Genomic DNA, 24,311 nt, shown 5'->3' with positions numbered 1-24,311 from the left:
GTGCCATCTTCAAATAATATATATATATATTTATTTTTTAATTGGTTAACCATTGTAGCTAGGCTGGTAATACCTGGTTCAACACCATCTTCTGTATGAAGGGTTCAATGGTCAATGCAAACAGCAGCAGTGACAGTGGGCATCCCTGACCCCATCCTGTGAAGTGATATAGACTGACAGCTGTGACCACAGCTTCAATTTGGCAGAAGGTCATGGGGAATTGGCCTTAATAAAGCACATCACCATTGAGCCTACATCACAGCTTCTTGCATCAAGTGAGAAGAGTAACTTGGTGTCAACTCATATAGCTTTACCTAGAATAGTGAAGGTCAATTTGTGTTGATTCCCATCTTTTGGTCCCTTATGAAACCTGTTTGGAAAGGGATGACCAGTTTTGGCAGTGTAATAAAGATCTTCACATCACTGTTTAGGAGGCCATTGGTCTTAGCAATAAGGCTCACTGTCTTTGTTGGGTTTAAATTAATGTACAAATGCACTGTGTAGTTCCTGCGGTCACAGTGCCAGAATCAGAAAAGGAGTTAAAATCCTTAGTCGAGTGAGAAGTCAATTTATTATAAAAATGCTTTATAAAATTAGCTTGGGAAGCCATTAGATACCAGCTTGTTATTGTTGAAAAGTGCCCAAATGGCCTGACATTCCTCTTCCTACACCAGTGTGTAGCAACTCATGACACTGGAAGAGAACTGAACCTCCTCCTCAGAGTATTCACCATGCAGTGACTAGCCACGGGGTTCCACTTGATAAAGGTGAGAATAGAAATGCACAAAGGCATCCATTTTCATCTTTGATAGAATATATATATATGATCTCACATCTTGGCTTGTCTAATTTTTTACTTCAACAGTCTATCTGCCATGCCTTCTTTCTTGTCCAATAGTTAGTGGATTACATCTTTTCCTGATGAGGTTCCTAAGTCCTCTCTGGTCCAATGTAATGTTTGATATGTTCACCTAAAGCCATTAGTCTTCTGCTCAGAATCAAGTCTAGTAATCCCTTCCTCGAGATCCAGGTGCTTAGATTGAGTTCATGTCACCGAGGCAGCCATGTTGACTATTATTTCCTCTCTCATCACTCTTGTTGCTGCATACCAGATCATGCCCCACGACATCCCCTTAGTCTTCTTTTTGATTGTGTTTTTTGTTAAGGCTTCATGATGGTAACCTTCAGAACTGGGTTGCGGAACGTAATTTTGCTCAGTCTCAAATAGCTTGGGATCTAGGCTCAATCCGCAGCACCATAGGCACGTGGCCTGTGAGGACATGGACGCCAATATCTACTGTCTTAGCTAAATCTGTCAAAGTTGATGACATTAATAAATATAGACATGAATAAGATCTATGATAACTGGAGAAGAAAGTATGGACCTTCTCCCCCAAATGAGCAGTCCACCGTCTGTCAGTAAAGGTTTAGCCTGAGATACCTGTCATGAGTGATGCAAATGCATTTACCTGATGTCAGGAGAAAGGGGAGGACCTGTCCAGGGCTGCTAGATTAAAGTTTCTCCCAATCACCGACTCATTGCTGAAAGATCAGCCACAGAGGGTAAGAACTATGAGTAGGAAGTGTCCTTGATTTCATTGGGGTCATAGACATAAATTACAAAGTATATCTAGACATGGAGGGAGCCCTGTAATCATATTGCCCTACCTTATCTGTCTTTGTAAGTAGACTCCAATCTGAAGGGGAAGAAAGTTCTAAACAGAATTCCAACATCCCTGACTTTGAATTGTACTCCTTGAATGTTGAATCATATTGTAGGTGAAAAGGCCTAGCTCTCAACATGATTCAACTAGAGAAGCAACATCCAAAGGAACAAGTTGACAGCATATTACATATACGTAACAGAGGTAGACTGGGGCAGGTAATGGCTTTTGGCAGGTGTGCAAACAGGATGGGAAAGGTCACTGGAAAGGTGGTGGTGCAGTACGATTCAGCACCTTATGCACGTACACTACATTATACGATAACAAGATTAATCTGTGTTTACTGTATCAATCAAGTAAAATCAGGGGGCTGTATTTAATCATAAAAAGTTGTATACATCTCCAATATAATTAAGGTATTTACTCATCCTAGATGCACTTGCTTGGAAGCCATGACAATTTGAAGTTGGCCTACCCTAAAACCAGACCCGAGTTACATGCATTACACATATATATATAATGCTCTTCAAGTCTTATGTTATTTCTCCTTCTGCAGGTGTCTTATTGAGTTTGTCGTAACTAGAATTGGCTTATTGTTATTGAACAGAACTGTCATAGAGCCAGAAATGATTTGGACTTTGGCTGTGGACACTGAGACCGTGGTGGCCAGAGAGATCCTCCTGTACCAAGCAGACTGGACCAGTGAGGCATCCAAGGTCCTGCAGATGTGCGTTACGTTGTCCAATGCTGGGAAATTATGGAGTCTACCAGCTCCCAGAAAACAACAGCAGTTTACTGGACCACTTGGTGTGAACTGATGTGGAGAGACTTCCAAAACTTTCTTTCAAATGTTCATTATGTGTTCCATAGAATAACTTAGCAAACTCTTTCCTGACTTTGGGGAGAGGAAACTTTTCTTGACTCTGCTGATTTCCCCTGTCCCGGGCTTTGTGCTTCATGCTTGAGCAATAGTGCCTATACCCTGAACCTTAAACTTGGTTCATTCGATGCTGACACCTTCCTCTTAGAAATCCCATGTTCCCCTTCTTTGAAATCCCCTGTTCCCCTTTCAATACTTATCCAGAATGGAAAAGTTCCTTTATGGAACCTATCTACCTTTTAGTCATCTTTATGTTGGTATATTTTCCATTTTCTCCCCAATAATATACAAATTCAGATTGCATGATCATTTCAATATAAACGCTCATTGTATAAGCTGACCAATTTGCTGATGGTTTAGTGAATTGTAACTTTGACTAAACTGATAATAAAACCCTTATGGTTTGGGCACCATCCTCTCTGTTATACTTGTGGAGACAAATTGATTTCACTGTGCTTGAAATGTATGGCTGATGCAATTGCCTTCTTTATGCTTCAAGTCAACAATCAAAGGTCCATATGGCCAGTAGACAATCCTATTTGATGACTACACCAAGAGATTGAGATTTACGGATCCTCGCTCCATCAGTGGTGAATACCCAAAAAGTTATGAAAAAAAGGGTTTTCCCAACATTCTAAATGGCTTACTGATCTTTCCCTGGGGTGAACACTTATCTCCTAAACTTTCACAACTTAGAACAGCACTCTGGGGAATCAGCTGTAGGAAAATTCAAAATTCTGTGAATCAGCACATTGTGGTACTGCAATATAAAATGTGCACTAAAATAATAAGGACCCAATTAGCGAATGAGATACCTAAAAAAACTGGTTTACAGTTATAAATAGGGTCAGTTTTGAACTTGCAAAGAGACACTGTGCTGATGTCTGCAAGGTATAGGAGACTGCATTCATTTGTCTTTGACCATGAACAGCTCACCGATGCCTTTTGGATATGTTTGCACTATTAAAGTACCATATACATACCTTTGTGTTTACTGCGGGCAATGTTTGTATTAATCAAACACAAGGAGATGATGGACGGAGCGCTGAAACTTTTCAGACACTCATCCCCAGTCGCAGATCTGGGTTGAATCCATCATCGTTCTTTAGCTCACTTTGCCACCCCAGTTCAGACACAGCTATGTGCAAATCGTCTTGACCCTGTGCCTCATGGGAACAGTCCAGCCCGCACTGCCAAGCCAGGTCTTACCTAGGTTTGTATTAACCATTTCTCCGCAGAGGACATTCCGCTGCGGTGCGGAAAAAAATGACGCGTACGTAGTTCGGATGGCCCTCGGAAGTCCTCCGCACACGCCCACCGTGACGTTGGACGGACGGCAGCCGTCCGACGCATGGAAAAGGCTACTATTGTGGAATCAACATCAGAAACTGGCCCACCAGACCATAAAACAGGACTACAAACATCCAAAAACTGGCCGGCACTAAGTGACCTGTCAAACCAGCTCTGCTGCATGGCTAGGTTGCACAATAGGCCAGTCTGATCCTGAACCAGGATTTGGGAATCATGACATGAAAGCTGCATTTGGGAATGACCCCAATATGCAGAGCTCGACCCTATAATAGCCAGCATTCAGTGCTCAGCAGCATAGCCCCCCTGGCACTAATGAGGCAGCCAGCTACAAACTCGGCCCACATTGCTCTCTGCAGTGTAAAATCTGGAGGCAACATCCAGAGCTGCTTCTGCTGCACAAAAGGGATTTATGTGGCCAATTATGCCATGCTGTGTGCGGGCCAGCACTGCATAATTACTGGTGCTGACAGCTTTCCTGGCCATATTCAAAATCATGCAGCAGCAATTTTTTTTACTGTCTCGTGTTTATGGAGGGAGTTTAAGCAAACAACACACCAACAATAAAAGAGTGATTTACAAGCCATCTGCTAAGTGAATTTGAAACCATCAGAAGCAGGAAAACGATTGCTTGCAAACACGTTAATTGCTTCTTTCTCAAAGCAAATCCAAGCCATATTCTCTGCAGAGGCCTGTGCAGGGCCTAATAGAGGAAATTCATTCTCATTCCTTGTTAGTGCCACATGCAGTGATGCTGTAAGGCCATTAAACATTAAACCTTAGCAGAAGAGGTGCATTTATAAAATAAGACATCATATAAATGTATCAAATATCATCTACAAAAATGTTGCCCCAAAACAGTTAGTATTAGAAAATATCCACCCTATTGAGCAATATTTACAACATGATATTCATGTCAGGTGATATTTGTATTTAAAGATATTCTGTCATGCAACCTCCCTTTCTCCCTGCATGGTAGGGTGGGTACTGCAGCTCAGAATATTTAAGGGTTCTGCTATAAACAGCTGCATTTATCTGGGAGTCAGGCTTATTGTCCCCAATATACATATAGGAGGCTTTGGGTCAGCCCCTTACCTGTGATTGGATGGCTTTGTTGTCTGTCTCAGTTTTCTTCTCTTGATTCGATGGCTTTTCTCCCTAGTCAAGTGATTGTTCCACCCAGGAGCATTTCAGGGCCACAGAGTTCTGATTGGTTGACTTGAATCCTTTCACTGCTGATGCTACTTGCATTCATGGACTACTTTTTCCATTTCATATTCGTTTTGCCAGTGGCGGCTGGTGACATTTTAAAGTGGTAGGCGTAAAATTAGTGGTGGACACACCGCGGCGAGTGAGCGTATCGAGCAAGCTCGAACAACCTAAGGAGGGTTCGGGGGTTCACTCTCGAGAAAATTTTGAAAAATGAGTGGGCAAATGGTGCATTTTCAAGACTTTCAGAAGCCACAGTGCCAAACAGAAACAGGCCGCTGCCTCCCCTCTAACTATCATCAGTTCCAAGGCCTCATGAATAAACCATTCTAAATTTTAATAAACCACTAATTAAATGTGCTAGGTGAGTATTCACTGTGCCATAGGGTTCTTCACTGTGCTTTGGTACTACAGAGGGTGCAATAGCTATTGCACATAATGCTCTGATAACTGCACTCGAGTGTTGATCTTGCATGCTCAGATGTCATACAGCAGAGTTACTGTTTAGACCACAGATAAAGCATGATGACACTGTCCACAGTATTTCATTATGAGACACACATTGTCCCTTCAGATTACATATTTTCTTAGAGTATAACTGTTGACCTGCTTACTGTTTTAAGGCGGCATTCCTTGCTAATCTGATTTCAGTTTCTGGAGTACTATTTACCAATGCTAGAATAAGCCTCATGTTCTTGATAGTGTCCTCATTTCACCTAATAAGTAAATGACACAAAAACACGCACATTTCAATTTTTCCCTGTGTATAAAACACCATTGCAATGCCATGCTCTGCTTTTCCCCCTGAGTGTTGTAAAGCACCATTGCTGCCATGCCAGTAAAATATATAACATTGATTTATTTAAATAAACATAGGAACATTTATTTTGGGAACATACAAAAATACATACCAAATAACAAAAATTTAAACTACTCCCCCTTGCTCTCAAGCAGATCTAGTATGGCTTTGATTGTTATTTACAGTGAAGTTTCACTCTTCCTTGAGAAACATGCGTAATCTTTTCCCATCAACAGGTGGGATGATCAAAGCTCTATTTTACTGTCACTGCACTATTCTATTTCTATACGGCTGCAGTCATAAGATTTTTGAAAGTGCTGCCAGTGCGCTGTGAGCCAAGTGGTTTGGGGACAAAATTCGACTAAATTATTATAATTGTATGCATGCACCAAAGTTAAAACGCATGAGTGACAGCTGCACAATAAACAGGTAGCTTTCAACATGGCATTCAAAATCCAAATCCAGAAAGACTACATATTTCTTCACCTTTGCTGAGACTGATTCTTAGAAAATCGGTTGTCTTCAGCCTGAGGCTCCATCACCACATCAAAAGCCACAGAGGTCTTTGGCACTTGTTCCAGCACCAATACAGTATGCATCCTCCTTGCCGCAGCCTTTACCAAAGAATGCCTCTTAGCCTATGCCACAACTGCATGCTCCTCTACTGTTGGCATCCATATCTAAAGCATTTCATTTTTCCCACAAAACCATATCCAGCTGCATGCTTTAAACAATTGCTACCTGTGATTGTACCAGACATCACTAATATAGAATGCCTCTCTTACCATGGAAGTTGTCCATGCCCCCCCCCCCGATCAAGTGACTACCACCCCGGTCGTTTAAAATCTAACAGCAGATGGGCCTGTCTCAGGAAACGGTCGGGTCAACCCCGTGCATGAAAAGAGAAGTTACAATACACATCCAAAAACGTTTTGGTACAGAACCAACTCCACCATGATCGTCAGTTAATATTCAGAGTGACACATCTAGGGCACAGAATCCATTTTAGCCAATATAACAGAATCTCACTCTTAGCCTTCATTTTAAATGATTTGGTCTCCCTTACCCTACTCTGCTTGTTCTTTGTCCCAATGCACTGTATTTCCTAGCTTTCTCTTTCAACCCCCTTATGATTGCCTTGCACACATTCTCTTCTTTCTATTGCCTTCTATCTGTATCATCTCGTCACGTTCAGCGGTTTTTGCCCCTCCCTCCAAGTCGCTCTTTTCACTGCCTTTTCCTCAACTTCCTCGTTTCTCTCCCTCTGTCATAATCCTTTAATACCTCTCCTCGTCTTCCTTGCCCCGCTCCTCCATCGCTTTCCTATATCCGATTCCTCTGTCCAAGCTCTCAAGATATGCGGATTTACCATGGCATACCCAGGAGGAATGCAGCGATCCTATGCCTAAACTTCTGACACTACTATTTTCCTTGTTTTTGTTGCAGTTTTATACAGTCACAGCTCGCAGGAGGGGGGGGGGGCGCACGGGGGATCGGGCTCCGGGGAATGAAAGAATATGAAGTAAAAGAAACTTACCTTATAGCCGGACGGGTCCGCGCCATCTCTGCTCACCGACCCCTTGGCGCCTCACGTCACGCACGTATGGGGACTGGCAGCCCCTCGCAGCCAATCCTGCCTCTTGGGGCAGAGGTTTCTCTTCGCCCGGAGCACGCCCATTAGGAGCCCAAAGGGCTCCTAATGGGCATGCGCAAAAAAGTGCAAACGCAAGTGTGCATGAGTGGGCACGGGTAAAAAATTCACCCTCCGTCCCCACTCATGCGCACTTGTGTTGCTTGCCTTGGTGACATGACATCATCATGCCAGTCAACATGACGCCACCCCGCCCACCCCCTTCAGACTCTGAAGGGGGTGGGCGATGTGATGTCATGCTGACTGACATGATGATTGGAATGTCAGTTCTCCCGAGTCCCGCCTGCTTTGGCGTCTTTACTTTGAACTGTAAACTGAACTGATTCAGTTTACTTAATGCCGTCGCCGAGGGAGCTGTGGGCGGCTATGCCCCCACGCCCCAATGGACGCACCGCGCCTGCGTTCTGCACTCCATGGAAATGCATGTAGTTCTGTGCTCTCTCCCACATGTGCTTCTTCCCCCTTCACTGCCCCTCTCGCGTGTCTTTCACCTTCCCTACCGCTTGTCACACCCACACTCAGCATTTGTTTTTAAATATTTCTGCACATTTTGTACCTCTGTTGATAAACAGGAGCTGTTTCCTATTTTAATACCATTAGAATATTTAACGGTGCAAATATGCAGACAAGCTCCACCCGCTTTCCCCCACCATTTTATTTGGCTGTTATTTGATTTAAAGAAGTAGAAGGAAATATTCGCCAAACAAAGAATCTCTTACTTAGCTAAGAAGAGGTACCCTGTTTGGTGGAGCTTCAATGCTTTGTGAGTAGGCATGTCTTTCTGTTTACATGTAGCCGCGCCCCGTACAGGTAGGAGCCGTGGGGCTGGGTGGGGGGATTTCGACAGACGAGGGAACATTAATTATTTATTTAATATTCCCTCGTCATCGTCGGTCAAAAATTCCTCCCCACCCAGCCCCACCCAGCCCCACTGCCCCACCGCTGTTACCTGCACGGGCCACAGTTGTTTATATGTAGTCCGATATTAAGTAAGAAATTATTGTTAGCAGGCGTTTAAGAAATCAACATATGTCAGAAAAGGCAGGCAAAAGTGATCAGTGGAAACACCCACCTGTAGTCTTTCATACAGCTGTTGATGAGTCTATGCACTAGATATTCACCCAATGGAGAAGCACTTATTAATCAAACAACAGAAAGTAGTTATGTTATGTAAAAATGTTATTGGGAATTATGGACTCTTCTTGGAGAAATATTTACAGCGGTCACATTTTGACAAAGACACACGGTTCTGAAAAGTACACCTAAAGAGGAAGAGCTTGCAAATATCACCATCATTTCTGTCGGGAAACATCCTTTACGATGCAACTTTCACTACGCAGTGCCTTTACAACGCAGTGCCTTTACAACGCAGGTTTAACAACGAAAGTCATTACAACGAATTTCGCTGGGGGGCGCTGCAGGATAGGGAATAGTTTAATTTACTATCCAAAACCTTCCCTACTTTCCACGGGGAGTGGAGTTGGAATAGTAAATTAAACTATTCCACTATCCAGCGCCCCCCAACGCAAGTCGTTGTAACGACTTGCGTTGTGAAACCTGCGTCAAAATGGCATGCGTAGTAAAAGCAGGCGTTATGATGACATATATCCTTTCTTTCCCAGTTGAATCTGCATTTGTCTGTAGCTGAAACAAAATGAAACCCTAGAATAGAGGAAAGACATTGCATTGATTTAAGGGGTCTCAATCACTTCTGTTCTGGATGTCAGGGGAAATGCAAACCTGTACTCTCCACTCTTTTGCTCTGAGGGCTAATCCCTTATATTTAAGGCTATCAAATCATCTACAAGCTCAGCTCTCTTTTTCTCAGCATTTTTGTGGTCATTACCTGATGTACAAGGATAGAAAATATCCACCAAAGAAAGATGCAATTCTTTAATTAAGAGGAAGTGCCCTTGTTTTGAGGGAAATGTATCTCTTTGTCAGTAGGTACATCTTTTTCTGTATGTGGAGCCCAACATTACTTCCAGTGTGTGTCCCTGCCGTAGAGCATGGACCTAGTAAAGCTTCCTCTCGGAAGCCAGCGACCTTCCACTGGCTGCAAGCTCCTGTTGGTATTATTTTCATTTTTTACAAGCACTTTCTAAGAGTAAATGTATTTGCAGTTCCCCCTCTGTCCACGCTCTTGCTCCTGCTCTCCGTTGTGTTGGTGCAGCCTCGCTCCAAGCTGATGGCTTCAGTTTACAAACACAGACAGCATTTCTTTGTTTTCTGCTTATCTCGCGCTCTTATCTCGATACATTTTCAGAGCAGGTAAAGGCTAAGATTAAATGTAAGTTGCCTTCCGAGGGCGGTAGTTACATGCACCCTGCCCCCCCCCCCACCCCGCCCCCCCAGTGTTTAACCTTTTTGGTCTAGTTTTGCATTGCCATTGTTTTAATTGTTTCCTGCTCGTTCAGTGCCTGTCACTGCTCCCAGCTGCTTGTGGCTTCACTGAGTGTCCCCCACCACCACCTACCATTATGATTTGTTTCACTTGTTTTCCGAGTGGAATTGCCCTGCCCTCCCTGTCTCAGAGATCCTCTACAGTCCCATACTGCCTGTGGGTTCCCCACTCCTGCCTGTGGAACACTCCTTTCTTTTTGTTTTTACTTGGATGTAATGCTAGCTAGTAAAGAAGGCCCATGTTGGTGTTATTAGACTGTCCAAAGTACCGTGACAGAACACACCAACACAAAATTCACTTTCCCTTTTCAGATTGAAAGTGTCGTAAATTAACAAAACAACATCCACACGTTTCTGCTGCCAGCTTCAAGGGTCTGGCCTTTGTGTTTAGTGAGGGTTCCATGGGTGTGTGTACTCTTTGCAGATCCAAGCCACTAAATCATTCAGTGGAACATTTGCAGGTAGGTTGCCTCATAGGAGAGTACTGAGGGAGACTGCCAAAAGAGGGTGGGGCGATGAGAGGGCGAAGTCATAGCAATGGGAAAGGCTGCTTATACAGCCTCCCATTTGCACGCTCTGTGATTGCATTGCAGTCGCAAAACAATTGCAGTTACCACCAATTTCAAATGGGTGGTAAGCCAGTCGCAAACAGGAAGGGATCCCAAGGGTATCCCTTCCTCTTTGTGTTTGGCAGCGGATATATTTTTAAGAGCAGACAGGGATCCTACAGTCCACTGCCTGCCCTTAAAAAATTAAAAGAAAACAGTTTGCATTATTTTCTTTTAAATGCATCCCATTTTCCTTTAAGCAAAACGAGCTGCATTTGGAAAAAATGTTTTTCTTTATTTAGAAAGCAAACACAGACATGATGGTCTGCTGTATGTAGAAGGGCACCATCCCTGTGATTGTAGCCCATTCCCAATGGGTCACAAATTGCGACCTGACTCATGAATATTGATGAGGCAGGTCATTTGCGACTCCATTAGAAATCACTAAATGTGTCTGAGACACATTAGTACATTCTGTTTAGCGAGTCGCAAATTCCGAGTCGCATAAAATCAAAATTTGCGACCCGCAAAACGGAATGGTCATACATCTGGCCGCAAATCTGTTCTTCAGAAGGAAACAGCATTTCTGTACATTACCATCAGGTTTGCCTGTGAAATTTCACTCTTTTGTGAAGCTAAAATCAATTTCAGCGACATTAGCAGTTTTTCTTGTTAACTTGATTAAGCTATGCCTTTTAAATGCATTGGCAGTGGTGTGTCTAAGCTTTTTTTTTTTAAGTGGGTGGAAGTCTGCCACATCCTTGGTCTCTGCCGCTGATTACAGGAATAAAATCACCTTCTTGAGAAGGTATTAATCTGAATTTCGCCATCGAACATTTTAATCTTTGCATTGGTGCTCCCATGCTTTCAACATCACCTGCTGGTCTTGCCTCCCACATGAAAAAATGCATGTTTCCACACAACCATCCTAGTAATGTAACTTCTAGCAAAACGTTGGGCTGTCTTTGTTGCTGATGCAGAATCACACAGGCTCTGTTACCATGGATATGCCCCCAATAAGCCACTCCCCCAATCCACCTGCCTAATCTGGCTTGGGGTCAATTACAGAAGGATCTGGCCCCAGATTCTCATTCAAATAAAATGTTCCTGTGCCAGAAATCAGCATGTCCTAATTAACCCTGGGCGTAGTAGGCGTAGTGGGGCTACGCGAAGCTACGTGAAGGGGCAAGAAACTACGCCCACCTACGCATTTCGCGTAGCCCCACTATGCGCCACCCGCCTCCCTCCCTAAATACTTAAATTACCATTTTAAAATGAATAAAAACCACTTACATTGTACGCTGCGTCCCCCGGGGCTCCCTCTCGTAATCGCGCCGCCGTCTTGGATACTAATGCGCATGCGCGGCCGCCCGCGCATGCGCATTTCTCGCGAGAAATGCGCATGCGCATTAGTATCCGAGACGGCGGCACAATTACAAGAGGGAGCCCCGGGGATGCAGCGGACAAGGTAAGTGGTTTTTATTCATTTTAAAATGGTAATTTAAGTATTTAGGGAGGGCGGGAGGGAGGCGGGTGTGGGGCAACTTCGCTACACCCATGGAGTGGGCGTAGTGTTGCCTGCTTCGCCTACTTTGCAAAGGGCGAAGTAGGCAACACTACGCCCACTCCGTGGGTGTAGCGAAGTACTTAGCCCAGGGTTAGTCCTAATGGCAGGTTATGCACTACGTAAGTGCCTAATAAAACAAGATAAAAACTAAATTTGTAGGCCTGTTTATTGCTCATTCACTTCTGAAGTCCAGCATGGTTATTATGGAGGTGTTTCACAACCCCCTCCCACTCCCCTACTTCCAGTGCCTAAGGCATGGGCAGCGAAGACACAGGGATGGAAGTTTGCTGTCCCTCTTAGGCCTCCATCTCTAGTTTTGTAGACATTTATAAAGGGCCGCAAAAGGAGCCCTGCTTGTATAAGCATAACTTGAAACAGATACTTACGTGCTCCCCAATTTGTGCTCCGTGGAGCACACGGAGTTCTGAAAACTCTGCGTAGTGGAGTTTTTATCCTCACTCGTGCTCACTAACATCAAGTTGGCAAGCGCTAGCGTGAAAAATCCACCTCCCAGTGAGATTTGTCGTCGCGGGGGGTCAGCTTTGTCATTGCAGGCAGTCGCAGATGGTCACGACCGCTCGGGTTGAGAAGCCTTCCGTTCGCGTTGAGAAAGTTGCAGCTTGGGTATAAAATCTACTTGAGCAGCAAGAAAAGAAGCCCTGCACATGGTGCCGCTCACGCTGATTATATAGCGCGGGACGAACACCTGGCACTGTAAATCAACGTGACCGACATGACCAAACGCACTTTATTACAGATGTCTGTGTAGCATGACAGAGTTTTTGGGTCAATTCGCAGAGTTCCACTTAGCGAAACTCCGCAAACTCTGCCCAGGCATACTTACGCTTTTGTTTCCCAACTGGTCATCCCATGCTTTGCAGCAGTTATGTTCCTACATCTCTACAGGTAGAAGAGTCTATAGTAGTGTGGTGCATTGACTTCGTGCTCCCCACATCATGTTAGGGAGGGCTGACCAAGATCCCCTGGAGGTACTCTCATTTATTTGCAGTTGTTGCCTGGCACGCCAATACCCAATGGGTCCAATTTTCTCAATCAAGTGAAAGGCGCAAGGGAGCCTTCTGTTTATTTCTGTCTACAAACCCCTTTCTTTCAACTATACTGCCCAAACATATTGGCAATCTGGATTAAAGTTCACATGCAAGAGAACCACAATGATTATGACAGCAGGCATTAGGTGGTAAGGTCCCTACTTTCCACCCACTTTGCTAGAGCATACCTGCCAACTTTAAGAGTAGTGGAGGGGCAGGGCCTTGCAGGTAGTGAGGTTTCATGCTGAGGACTGCCTGAGAGGCAGTTCTATCCACTGTCTCACCAAACCGTTCCACTACTATTACTCAAAGCTTGCTGAGGGTGCCACTAATGCTCTGCAGTTTTTTCACACTCCTTAACCCCTTCCAGGCTGATGACGAGCTCAGCTCGTCATGAGTGTAACCTGCCGTGCGCTCATGACGAGCTGAGCTCGTCATGTAACGCGGAATTTTTAAAATTGCCGCGCACAGCGGGAAAAGCTGCCGCAGCGATGCGGTTAATGACCACTGGCCACTTAGAGGCTCCAGTGAGAAGCTGGAAACTCACTCAGTGCAAGGGGTCCCAGCTCGCCTACCCTGCCACTGTGTGATAGCGGCTCTTCACTGGTTGAGATTGTGACAGAGCCAATATTGTGAGACACTCAGTGCACCTTGTGTGTTGGTGGTTTGCGGTGCTTTCTGTGCTTTGCCAAGGAAAGGTGGAGACGGTGCCCGTAGGAGAGGAAGGCCCTCCTCGGTGCTGCAGAAGAGAGGTGCTAGTTCCTCTTAAATCCTGGTGACCAAAGGACTGACCTCTCCCGGTTCTTTCTGCTGCCTAGTGGGGCATATTTTCAAGGGCATTGCGCCACCCGAGCGTCACTTTTTAGGATGCTCCGGTGGAGCAATGCTCTGCTCCTTATTTACAAAGCTGTGTTAAGCCACTTTGCATGAGGCATCTGCGTGAAAGGGGCATGCAATGGGTGTTGCTGTGGGCCTACCACTGCAACACCTATTGCTAATTGGCACTGCCCCAGATTTACAAGGATGCGCAACTCTGAGGCGTTGCCAAAAACTAATGCCACTGAATAGAAGGCGTTATATTGGCGCAACACGGAGAAATACTTTTATTTCTCCTCATTTTTGCTCTTTCTATTTGTGCTGCATTCTGCAGCACACAAAGAAGGAGCAAATCGCCTTTAAAGATGCCCCTTCCTGCACATGAAAAACCATCCGTTCATCACAGACACCCATGCACCATGGTTCAACTGTGCTTTCATTGCGGGGATGATTCCCTGCAAAGCAGGCACCCTTTCACCATGGCGCAAGAGTGTCTGTGTCGGTGCTAGGCAGCTTTTGTTAGCACCAGTGCAAGGGAAAACACAGGGATGCGACATGTTCTTGTAAATACCCCTGCGTTTTTAAATGACGCATGGCAGCTAAATTGCTTGCAGCGCCGCGCTGCGCCAATTCTTTGTAAATATACCCCAGTGTGTGCTGTCAATTACAAGCCCTGTGGCAGAGATTAAGGTAAAGGTTCTGAGCGGAGTCTGAGGGCAAGGTTAGCCATTGGAAATTCGCCTCTAAACTCTGCCTCTGGCTGTAACACAGTAACTGCTTTAGCCCAGAGCCTAACAGCAGTGGGGGTTGGTCAGGGATGCTGGCTCCCTGTATGTTTACTTTCTGACCTGCAAAATGATTTATTGCAATTTGGGCTAGAAGTAGGTGGGCTGATACCGGTCGTAACGAACGAAAATCTGTAAATTTCCCGTTACTGACCGGTATTTAGCCCTTTGAGATGTAGGAGGCTGGCTTTAAGGATTCGGTAATTTACCGATTCGTTATTTTAAGGAATCGGTAAATTACCGAATCCTTAAATCATATGTAGGGAGCACTCAAGTGAGTGCATTGTTGGTTTAAGGATTCGTTATTTACCACCAACTACAAGTTGGTGGTAAATACTGAATACCTTTTAAAAAGCAATTTTGTGCATTTTTTAAAAGTGCCATGTGGCAGACATACATGCCCCTAGGGCATGTATTTGCGCCACATGTGCACACATGCACGATTCAGTGGTGCAACAGGGTGTCAATGTGACACCCTACCACCCTTGAATATGCTCCCCCATTACCGATTCGGTATTTACCAAATCGGTAATAGTGAATGGCTTCCCATTCCTTCAGGAAGGAATGGGAAGGTATTCCTTATTACCGATTCGGTAAATACCGAATCGGTAATAACAAATATTACCGAATCGGTAAAATGTACCGATTGTTTACCTACATTCTATTTATCGATTCTTAAATACTGAATCGGTAAAATTCGGTATTTAGGAATTGGTAAATAGAAATTACCTACAATTAGCCCTTAATGTTTTATATCACAGAAAATGAAGAATAACTATAAATATCATTCTTTTGAGTGGCTTGAGTAAATACGATGTCACTTCCACACCCCTTAGACTCTTGGTTAAATGGCCTTACTGCCTTGAATGCAACCACACTCTGCACATGCAAAGGCCACAAAAACAATGAAGGTTTGGATCCTGACCTAGTAAGCTCAGTCTTTCACCCCCTTTAGCCCAGTAAAATGAGCACTCTTTGTTGTGCATGTAAAAATAATAACAAATATTAATCAAGAGCCTAGAAGTCATTCAGTTTGTGTTGCAGGCGATTAATGCTTAATAATTGGAACAACTGCCAAATGCACATATCTACATATAGGTTTGACTGGTTGTACATCAGAAAATTAACGAAAATAATGCCTGTCATAAATATTGTGGCTTAATTATAATTTACAAACATTTGACCCCATTTGGTGTAGTTTTTCTACTCATAATTCTAATGGTATGATATTTTTGTATACTTTATTTGGAACTCAATATTTTAGTGAGAAGATATCTGGGCAATGATGTTTGGCTACCGTACTGCAGAGACCACAGACTTAGGGTGTGTTTTAGAGTTTGGAGGGCGGGTCACTTCGACACACGTGCAATGGCTATCCTGCTCCCCTAATTAAAAGTGCATTATATCCAATGGCACTTGTAAAAAGGCAACAGGAATATTGGTCACAATAGTGAATAACGAGTAATGACGGGCAGCAACTGTAGTTTCTCACAATTGCCATCTGAGGTTCTCCCTCAGGTTCCAACAATTGAGCACCTGGTATTTCTGAAAAAGTTGTATTATATTCTTTGAGACCAAGGGCTCAGAAATGGGTGGGCTAGACCGAAAACCGAACAGCCATCCAGTAACGGCTCCTGGAGGGAGTGCTGCGGGCGGTGGGGTGGGGCGGGGGAGGAGCAAGTGGGGGGTAGTAAACTACGGCATACGGCCGAACAGAGGTAAGTAAACAAATAAATAAACAAAACGAATTTCATTGCGCGCGCTGCATTGCCAAATGCGATGCAGCACGCGCAACATGCTGACCGGCTGACCGGAGTTCAGTACATAATTAAATAAATAAAACTGCTGACCGGAGTTAAGTACATAAATAAATAAATAAAATAAATTACATTGCGAGTGCTGTAACGCCATTTGCGTTGCAGCACGTGCAATGTAATTCATTTTCTTTATTTATTTATATGTACTTAACTCCGGTCGGCCATATGCCGGAGTTTACTACCCTCACCCAGCCCCTCCCCTGACCCGCCCTCGCCCTGCAGCACTCTCACTAGGAGCTGCGACTCTTGTTTGCATTTTCCTCTTTCTATGCATGCTGCTGCAGAATGCAACATGCATAGAAAGAGGAAAAACGAGGATAAATAAAAGTATTTCTCTTCGTTAATTTTCCTCATTGCGCCACTTGTATGGCTCCCCTGGGGAGGCAAGGGATTCTGATCATTCCCAGCCTTACAAATCTTCGGAAATCTGGGAATCTGTCAGGTTCCATGGATGTCGCGTGGCAACACCCATGGAACGCCCCTTTCATGCAGAGTAATGCCTGAAAGGTGCCTATATTTACACGGCCGTGGAAAGTCACGCAGGGTGACTTTACTTGGCCTTGTGGGTGACTTTACTCGGCCTTGTAAATATGGGCAGACACACGGCACCACCGGTGCAATAAAAAAGTGACACACCGCAATAGCCTTGTAAATGAGGCCCACAATTTTTACTGCAAGAGCTCAGTGATTGGTTGTTACTCTGTTCGATATGTAAACAGGCTGAGACTAGGGGGCAAACTTTCTGTTAATGCGCTGTAGTGAGTCTTCACATTTTTTGGCCTAACTAGTTTACAGCTTGGCACTGAAATCTACATGTTAATTAATCAAGTGTATAATATTTATTGTTACTGTGTTCCTTAAAGGGTTACTTTGCCCACTTCTGCGATGAGCAGGTGCCTGGAACACTTAACTCCTTCGACGCTCGTGACGCGCTGAGCTCGCCATGAGCCACGGCGCTCCGGTGCTCATGACGAGCTCAGCTCGTCATGGCCCGTGGAACGCTCAGGTGCGGGGAGAATTCCCCTGCTGTGCTGAGCGTTCCACAGGAGTCAATACACCTGTGACGAGCTGAGCTCGTCATGACATGGGGGCGCTGTGCGTGCCCCCCTCCCCCCCAGCACAGCGGGGGAATAACCCCCGCAGTGAAGGGGTTAAGTGTCTGCATGTTTTATGACTTATTTAGTAATTGTTGGAATAGATGGTGTATTCTTTGCGGCCTTAACTGGTAGCTTCAATACTGGTTCCCGCCAACTTTATTTTTATTAAAGTATTGTGTGTAAAACTGCTTCACTTATTCATTGTTTCGCTAGTTCACTGTTTCATATCTTCTGGTGTCTTTTGATGGTAAATGCAAGGATTTAATTAAATAAATATCTGAACACAGACAGTGATTGGGTTAAAATTCAGGTCTCATTTTAAAGCCTTAGCAGAAATCACAATGTTCTATTTTGTTCTTTCTCCAGTTAGTTAGAGGAATTTTACCTTGTTCTAATTTTCTGAAAAGTAGACATAATGCACGAGCAAAATAGTATTTTCATACTCACAGGGATTGAAAAAATCTTAGCTGAATGGAGCCCCGAGGCAGGGACTGCATTGCAGCGGATAGCCTGTAAGTGTCAGACAATATCTCCTCCGCGAGCACACTCCCCCGACCTAGCGCCTCACTTCCAGAAAATTGGATTTCTGTAATATCATTACTCCCCTCTTCCCGCCTCCCTCTCCCCACATCGACACCTAGGCTATCAATTGTAATTTCTCGCCATTCATTTCTGCGCCCTCCCCAAGACGCCCATCCTGTAACCAATACACGCTGCGCCTCGCGCCGTCCCTTCGCCGCCTCTTATCGTAAAAAGAAAAAGCTTTTCTTGCAGGGGATCAGATTAAGTGAGGTTAAAATGTGTGTCTGACCCTGCGTGTGTCGAGGCTGATATTCGTGCCGTGCCCTTTACTTGCAGCTAGAAGCAAACACATTACGGCGTGGAACCGTCCCAGCATGCAGCGCGGCTAAAGTGTCCAGGCCGCCGGATCATTACTTCGCGCAGCCATGAGTGGTTCGCGGAGTTTTAATTTCATCGCGAGCTTCTGAATGGCCACTATTTGAATGAATCTGCAGCAGAGCTTGAAATGTTAGATTCATTTTTATTCTCAGTCTCAACTAAAAATGTGGGCTGCCTCTGCCTGCGTTAACACGGTGGAAAAGAAGCTTGGCTACTGTTTGAAACCATTGTACTACTGAATATGGATTCCAGCAATATTGTGGTGCAAGAATTTGGAAGGACATAAAATCGAAAAGTAAGTGCCAAAGGAACGTATAGTTTTACTATTCCTAACTCCACATCTACACACCTTGAAGATATATGTACCGCATAAGTACACATTTATAGAGTTAGGTATAGAAGATCTAGACTTAAGTCACTGTCAATATTTTATTGTTGATCTTCTGCCTACAATATTGAGTTGCCTCAGTATTGTGGTTTTGATATACAGTGGATCACACCATTTAAAACTGGTGTTTGCCTTTTGCAGAACATATTTGTGCTACTTCTGGTTTGAACCTGAGTGGTGTGGAGCAGCAGCTAGAGTGGCTTCCTCCAGAGCATGGGGCTCACGGTTCGATCCCTGGCGGCAACCCCGCTTTGCACCATGTGACACCAGGCAATAGCTCACTTAGGGCCAGATGTAGGTCGCCCAATACTGGTCGGTAACGGCCGGCCGTTACCGACCGGTATTGGGAATTTGTAATGTAGGAGCCCAAAAAATACCGATTCGGTAAATAAGAATCGGTAAATACCGAATCGGATGTTACAGATTTGGTATTTACCGATTCAGTATTTACCGAATCGGTAGATGATATGTAGCAAGCACATCTAAGAGTGCTCATGTGCATTAAGGATTCGGTATTTACTACCAACTAATAGTTGGTGGTAAATATCGAAAACCTTAAAAAAAGCAATTTTGTGCTGTTTTCAACTGTGCCATGTGGCAGACATTCATGCCCTTGAGCATGTATGTGTGCCACATGTGCACCCATGCACTATACAGGGGTGCAACAGTGTGTCAATGTGACACCCTGCCACCCTTGTAAGTCTACCCCCTATTACCGATTCGGTATTTACCGAATCGGTAATTCTCATTCATTCCTAAGGGCCTCCAGGCCCATAGGAATGAATGGGGAATACCGAATCGGTAAATACCAAATCGGTATTTACCGAATTTTACCGATTCGGTAAAATTTACCGAATCATTAGCTACATATCATTTACCGATTCTAAAATACCAAATCTGTAAAATTCAGTATTTTAGAATTGGTAAATGATATTTACCTACATCTGGTCCTTAATCTCCCAGACGGCCCGAGTGCCTTCAAACCTTAAGGGGTGATATGTTCAGGCTTTCCAGTAATGGATCAAAAGCTGTTTCTAGCTACTGCTCCAATATAAAATGGGGTCCTTGGTGTGTTGTGCTCACGTGCTACTTAAAAGAAAGAAACATTATATAACATTGACTCCAAAATATATTGGTACAATAGAAAGCCCACCTTGCAGGATTCATCCTGCAAATCTGAATACATTTCTGCTCGAAGCTGTGTTTTTGAACCTTAACTAAATTCAAATAATTTTAAATGTACTTTTCTGAGCTAGGAATTGAGCACGCAAGAGAAATATTCTTATTAGGCTAGTGAAGTCTTGCATGCATGACAGTTATTGGCTTATATGTCCTTCCTGGAACTCTCACTTTTTTGGCATTGGATGAACATTTTTACTACAAAATAGCATTGTTTCCCCGAGAGAGTTTGTTGGTACTGAAAAGGAATGTGGCATTTTCCTCTGAATAACATTTAAAACGTTTTCCCTCACAACTTTGAAACTTGATACCTTTTAGCAAGTTTTGTATAGCACAATAACTAAAATAAGGGACAAAAATGCCCCAATTAGCCCATGAAAATCCATGTGTAGAACATGTTCTGGCCTACAGATTGTAACTGTATCAATCATGAGAATTACCTGTAGCTCCAGAAAAAAACATCAGTACTTGGCATGATAAAAATGAATGATATTAAATATTAGAAAGTAGTTTGGCCTTTAAGATACATTTGTGGGGCTTTCAAGACTCCAGACTCCTTCCTAGAATGTTTCTCTCCTGTCAGATCAGTGGAATATTCTGAGCACTGGCCTCGTTTCCGGTCACGTGACTGTGCAGCAGATATGACCTGGTGTGCATGGGGTATGGAGAGAGCACAGTCAAGGAATGAGCATCACATGATCGGCTCCCCTAAAAGAGGGACCGCAACTTGTCCCCGTCTCTTTGGCACCCGTCATCCCTCCAGGCTCCCCATCTGCATCCTTCTCAGCCAATCATCCACGTTTTGTTCTACCACACTTTACTCCAATTCCTCTCTGTCTTTTCCCAGGACACTCCTCCATGCACTTTCTCCTAGTTCTGTCTGATGAGTTGTAGGACTGCCACATTTCCTGTGGTTTTCTTCTCCAAAGCTGTCCTCCATGGCACTTCTGTCCTGAGCTCCTCCTACCTAGCCCTCCTCCCAAATTCACTCCAACCTTGCTCTGCCTCCTCAGAGGGACCCTGAACTATGCCACCTCTTTTTACTTTGCCTTCCAAGAGTAAGTCCCCTATTGACACAATCTGGGGGGTCCCCCCAGACCCACAGGGGTCAGATTTCTAGCCTCATGGTGCAAGGGCACATTTCAATGCACCAACACAAATTAGAAATGGAGTTGGACAGCCACCCATACATGACCCACTAAGCTATGCTGGGAAGGTGGAACTTTCTGGTCACCATCAGTCTCGCTAGATAAATTCAGCGACATAGTGGAACTCTAAACCATAATTCATAAATGAATACCACACTCAAAATATCATTAAGAGAAATACAGGAAAAAGGGGGACGTGGCTGGGCGCGCAATTGCGGAGGTCGCAACCGGGTAGAGCTCCGAGCCGAGCTCCCCTTCCCCGGGCCGATTCTCCGCCAATTATCCTCGGAGCCGCCTGAAATTGCGGGCGGACCACCATAGAGCCATACTCGGCATTCTGGCCGATTTTCGAATCGGAGACCCGACCCAGCAGCACCGGCCTTTCCTGAGAGCCTCTGGCGGGATTCGGCGCCACCCAGACGGCGAGGGTGACTACGGGAGACCGCGGCTAGGGCCTAACATCTGGGCCTTACCGCGCGGCCCGCGGCCTGGCCTCCGCGACCTCCCCACGCATCGGAACCGTGACTTGGGGGCCATCACGACACTCTGACCCCTGCTCCCCCCTGCTCCTGGGAGACTACGGGAGGCCCACGCCGGGGGGGGCGCGGAGGCCTGGCCGGCGTGACGCGGCCGTTGCGCTGGCGGCGGCCCAAGCCAGGGGCGCGGCTGCCCAACTGCCTGTTCGTGCGCCCGAAGGTGGCGCGACCCCGGAGGTACGGCTATCACCACACAAGTGGAACCGGAGAGCCAGGTGGGAGGGCCCTACGCTCTGGACATTGCTGGACGGCCGCGGCCACCTAAAGAGGCCCCCTCCCCACGCAGGTGCGGCGATACTGTGGGGGGCGGATGCAATTAGAGGCCTGAATTAAACACCATAGCCCACGCGTCAGCGACGCTGAGACCTCCTCGACGTCCCTCGCCCATTAAGAGACACGCTCTGCTGGTAGAGACGATACTTGGTTCTGTGCACTACGGACTCCCGCCCCCCCCCCCGGGCTCCTTGGAATTGGCAGGCCTGCGGGGCCCTGGTGGCGACTGACTGACAGCGCCTCCACCGGAGATCCGACCCCATCGGGGACGCAGGAGGCGCGGTGCAGGGGCTCTCGGCCCAGTGTGGAGGGAAGGGCCACACGCGCATTGAGAGAGACTGCGACACGGACGCCCACCATCGCATGGGCCTGACTTCCCTACGACGCATGGAGGTGCATTGAGGCTGCGATCCAGTGCTTCTAGCCTCTCCAGCAGGCACACGGCAACACTCGGCCTACCCCACCTGCCCAGGGAAAATCTGCGGCTCTCACAAACACAAGACACTCTGCTACCACGCGGTCAGCTGTCTGCGGTGAGCGCAACCCCTTCGGCACTGTTGTCAGACGCCTGATCCGGCGCACTACTGCGCAGGCCTACCCCGCGAACCGGCACGGAGGACACGCGAGGGGCCGGCTAACCAACTACACAACGCCCGGCGCAGGTGGCAACGCGCCGCGGACCGCGGACACTACCGGAGCCGCGCACCAGAAAACGCCTCATCCCCCGGCTAAATTGGACTACACTGTTGGCCGGGCCGCCTTGCACATGTCCGGAGGGGTGAGAACTCGCACTGGAACCGGAGGGGCCCCGCCGAAGGGAAAAACCGATAAGTCACTACACAAGATGGCTGCTGATCAGGTGACCGCGAGGTTAGACAGCGTGCTAGCCGCCATGGAACGCATGAAACAGTCGCTCCAACTGACCAGGACATCCTTAGAATCCAAAATAGACAGTGTTGCCATAGATCTCACCCACTTACGAGACGACCACAAGAAACTGGCTGACCGGACCAAAACACTGGAAGGGACGGTAGGGGAGCTTGGCCCCAAAGTCACACAAACTGATAAACAAGTCCAAGACCTTCTGAACAGAGTAGAAGACCGCGCTGAGGATGCGGAAGGGAGGGCGAGACGCAACAACATCAGACTCGTGGGGGTCCCGGAAAAATGGGAGGGCAACCGACCTGCTCAACCAGTGGAAGACTGGCTAAGAGATATGTTGCCTGAAGACACGCTATTGCCCCATTTTGTAGTGGAACGGGCACATCGCGTACCCACGAGACCTCACACCACCGGCTCTAACCCGAGGCCGCTACTCTTCAAGGTCCTGAACTATCGGGACAGAGACACTATACTAAGAGAAACTAGACGGCTCGGGGAAGTTCGCATTGACAATGCTACCGTGACGTTCTTCCCGGACTACACCATTCAGGTGCAACGTCAGAGACACGACTTCTTGGACGTGAAGCGACGTCTCCGCACAGCAGGCCTTAAGTACTCCCTACTCTTTCCTGCAAAACTAAGAGTGGTGGCGCACGACAAGACCTACTTCTTTAGCACTCCTGAAGAGGTAAGCGAATGGCTTGATAGCGGTACAGACACAGCACCCAGGCAGCCACAGAGCTCTGAGACAAGACCTCGGGCCCGTGGGCCACGACGTCGCCGCAGGAACAGGGACCAAAGGGCCGGCCGACCGGAGGAAGCGACGCGCCACTCCCCGCCGACGGACCAAATGATCCGGGAGCAACGAGATGCCCTCCAAAGAGTCTCCCAACTGAGCGCCTCACCAACTTCGGACGTCACTCACGTCACCAGCCCACGGATGGTTCCGAGCGATGATGAAGCTATTTACCGGATACCGGACTCCCAACTGTCCGTAGATCTGCCGGATGCCACGCCGCAAACGGCTGACATGCTCCATTGAAGCCACACATGCAAACCTAACAGACCCTGCTGGGGCGGTGGGGACGGAACCAGAGACCAGACAGTTGCTGGGATGCCGTGACTATGAGCCGTTGCCTGAGATGTCCCCTGCCGCCCTGGAGACAGAGGGAGAGAACTTGACACAGTGAGTACCCACCCAGACATATGGACACTGAGAGAGTGATAGGGTGGTGGGGCCATACTGTAGTGCTTCCCCTTCTCTCCCCCATGCCAGCTGCCCATATCGCCTGGGGACCTTCCTACTCCGGGAACTTAGGGAGTGGTACTTACCTCTCTCCCCTGTGCGTGATTAGTCAAACAAGCAACCCCACGACAGGAGACGGCACTGCCTTCCTGAACACTGATTTTGG

Source organism: Lissotriton helveticus, chromosome 10, assembly GCF_964261635.1.
Source record: "Lissotriton helveticus chromosome 10, aLisHel1.1, whole genome shotgun sequence".
NCBI classification, from domain to species: Eukaryota; Metazoa; Chordata; class Amphibia; order Caudata; family Salamandridae; genus Lissotriton; species Lissotriton helveticus.
Note: the sequence above shows the minus strand (reverse complement) of the source record.